Source organism: Arachis stenosperma, chromosome 2, assembly GCF_014773155.1.
Source record: "Arachis stenosperma cultivar V10309 chromosome 2, arast.V10309.gnm1.PFL2, whole genome shotgun sequence".
In the NCBI taxonomy this organism is placed as follows: Eukaryota; Viridiplantae; Streptophyta; class Magnoliopsida; order Fabales; family Fabaceae; genus Arachis; species Arachis stenosperma.
The window spans coordinates 23,686,189-23,689,784 of NC_080378.1; the positions used below are offsets into that span (position 1 = coordinate 23,686,189).

At 37.7% G+C, this 3,596-nt stretch overlaps 1 non-coding gene across 1 annotated transcript; it reads left to right on the forward strand.

The window, feature by feature from the left end:
- Window positions 1-754: 754 nt before the first annotated feature.
- Window positions 755-861, forward strand: LOC130964912 (small nucleolar RNA R71). The gene has a single exon (XR_009080977.1). It is a non-coding gene; the product is annotated as a small nucleolar RNA R71 (small nucleolar RNA).
- The last annotated feature ends 2,735 nt before the right edge of the window (window positions 862-3,596 follow it).

Sequence of the window (3,596 nt, forward strand, 5' to 3'; positions counted from 1 at the left end):
TGAGCGCTCCATCCTTTGTTGCACTCCCTTGGTCGAGCGCTTTGATGCGCGATAAAGTTCACAAAAGTGAATGCTAAGTTCAAACTTTTGAGCGCTGGGTCTTGTGCCTTTGATGCGCGCCCTTGTTTCCTTGGCCAAAAGCACGAAAACGTTCACATTTGTGAACGTGGCGTTCACTTGTTTAAATGCTGCTCTTGTTGGGCGTCTTGGTTGAGCGCTCCCTTGGTTGTGCGCTCCCTTCTAGTGCTCCCTTGGTTGAGCACTCCCTTGTGTTGCTTTAGTGATCGCCACGCTTTGTAATGAAACACTTTCCTGGTTCTTTCCTTTCTTCATCGTTTCTTCACCTACAAGCAACCAAATAACTAATCAAAGTCTCACCAAAATCACTAGATCTTTGCATCATTTATAAAATCAATTAATTCTAGCATAAAACCTATGATTTTGTGTAAAATAAATGATGTTTAGTTAATTCAAATGATCATGAGAATCCACTCCAATTACTTACTTATTATGCAAGAAAGTGCATAAAACCTAATGAAACTAATGAAAAATGCTTGTAAAACTAGCATAAGATGACTTGTCATCAGTCTTTTGCCCTGCATTGTGGGTAGACTCAGCTAGATTGGTGATCAGTTGCCACACTTCTGTCGCTGTGTTGTACTTCGTCAGAGAGACATTACTCGTATCATCTAATAAAGTCTTCTGTTGAGGCTTCATTCCTTGGCAGAAATAGCTAATCAACACCAACTGGTCAATCTTGTGGTGAGGACATGAGTCTAGGAGATTCTTGAAGCGTTCTCAATACTCATAGAGGGTCTCTGATTTACCTTGAATGACACAAGAAATCTCCTTCCTCAATCTATCTGTAACTTCTGCTGGAAAGAACTTGTCCAGGAACTCCCTTCTTAGCAAGTCCCAATTAGTAACAACAGCTTCCGGTTGAGTGTAGAACCACTCATTGGCCTTTTTCTCCAGAGAAAATGGGAAGGCATATAGCCAAACGACAGTCTTATCAGCTCTGTACCACCTAGTAGTTGAATAGGCTGTCTGAAAATCCTTAAGGTGCTTGATAGGCTCTTGAGAAGGTAAGCCATAGAACTTAGGCAGTAGATTGATCATATCAGTCTTTAGTTCGAAGTCAGCAGTCAAGTTCGGATGACGTGCTTGATATGGTTGCAGTGTAAAATCCGGAGCTCCCGCTTCCTTCAGTGTGATTCTCCTAGGCTCCACCATAGTATCTGCGCTCAAATCAACAGAAGAGGCGTCAATAGAATTAACAGGAGAGGAACTAGTTTCTTCCTCGAATGACGCGTCAGACCCATCCTCAGATAAGACTGGCGAATTGGGTAAAACCCCTTCACCACCCTCAGAGGCTAACCGACGCTGAGCTCGCCTAATACGTGAAATAGTTCTTTCGATCTCAGGATCAAATGCGGCTAAGCTCGAATCCGGTAATGAGCGTGTCATTCAATGAAAGAAACATATAGCTCATGGTAATAAAATATATTAAGAAAAATGCAATTATATAAATAAAAAAATTATTTACACCAACCAATAATTTAGCACACTGTTGTAACTCTCCGGCAACGGCGAAAAAAATTGACGGGTGGAAAAATGCTGGTTAAGAAATTTCAGTAAAAATCAGCGTTGCAAGTGCAGTTCTCAACCGACAAAAATTCCACTGTCAATTTTAAAAGGGTGTCACAATTTAGAATAATTAACTGGGAGTAGAATTCCCAGGTCATTTCCCAAAGACTTAACAAAAGAGTGCAATTTATTGGTCGGGGGTTTTCTGAGAAATTTGTAGAGTTAAAAATGGAAAAATAAATAACTAAAAATTATGCAAGGAACAATTAACAGAGATGTTGTATATTTAAAATAAAAGGCCTTAGCTAGGATAATATTAATTGGAATTTCTATCCTTGTTGGCTTTCTCAAGTATAATAGTAAAAGGTTGTTGCTTCTACTTAGTTATCCTCTAACTAATAGAGGAAAGTTAAGTAGGTAATACCAACTCTAATTCACAAGTCCTAATCATCTCCTAAGGAAGGATTGGAGTTAGTGAAAATCCAGTTGACAGCAATTTCCAATTACATATTAACACTTTAGTATTCTAACTCAAGGGCTTCCTATTAATCAACTCCAAAGCCAAGTTGAAAACTCTACTCTATTAACATGAATGCCATTTCCACAAACATGTAAAGGGAGTAGATAGGAGACATGGTAATTAAAAATAAATTAATAGAATTAAAATTGGTACTGATAATTAATTAAAGGAAATTCAGCATGCAAGGGAATTAAACATGAAAATAGTTTATTAGTAAATTCAAAATTCAACAAAATCCAAACATGAGCACAAGTAACTAAATGGGAAATAGAAGAGTATAGTGATAGAAAGGCAAACTATAATGATAAAAACTTCAATCGAAAGTAGTAGCAGCTCTCTCAAGATCCAATCCAAGCGAAACTACGAAAAATCCTAAGAACCCTAAGAGATCTCGTGTTTTTTCTCTCTAGAATTCAAAAACTAAGACTAAAACTAAGTGAGAATGAATGTCCCATGTCTCAGCTTCACCCCTGCCTCTAGTCTGTGTTTTCGGCCTTGAAATTGGGTCCAAATTGGCCCAGAAATCGCCCCCAGCGAGTTCTGATAAATGCAGCACGTGACGCTTCGTCACGAGTACGCGTCGATGGACGTCTGTGCAGGTCACGCGTACGTGTAGCACGCGTACGCATCGATGTGGAATTTGCCATTTTGCGCACATGCGTGAGTCATGCGTGCGCGTCGATGCTCGCTTCTAAATTCTTTGATTTCTTGTATTCCTTCCACTTTGACAAATGCATGCTTTAAGCCATTCATACCCTGTAAACCTTAAAACACTTGACAAATGCATCACGGCATCGAATGGTAACAAAGGATAATTAAAAATTAACAATTTAAAGGCCTAGGAGGCAAGTTTTTAATCATGGAACAAAATTAGGAAGGATTTGTAAAACCATGCATTTTACATGAATAAGTGTGTAAAGAATTGATAAAATCCACTCAATTCAGCACAAGATAAACCATGAAATAGTGGTTTATCAGTCAATCACGTTGACGGAGAGATAGTGAGGATGACTAATCTAACCTATGCGTTGCGAGCTCAACATGTTTCGGAAAACCAGTTTGTGGAGTTTGCGGCATACCAGTTGATGAGTGAGGCTCAGCACTGGTGGCAACAGAAGTAACGACTGATGCTTTTGTGGTTTTTAACTATGATTTTCAATTTCTAACCGGTATGGCCTTGAATCTTATTGAAAAAGTTTTAAAGCTTAGAATGATTTTGAAATTTGGTTTGAAACTTTTGGTTTAAATGATTTGGTTTTGAAACTTGGTCGAAACTCTTGGTTTAAATGATATGGTTTAAAAGAAAAGTGAGTTCTATGCTTTTATTAATCTGTGGATTTGGTTTGAAACTTACTTATTAAAAGGGATTCAAATTGAAAGGTTCTGATTTAAGGATTTTAATGAATTTAAGAAAAATCATGATTTAAAGTAATTGATTTAAGAATAAATGATTTTTTAGTCTTTTGAAAAATTTTTGACATTGAAAAGG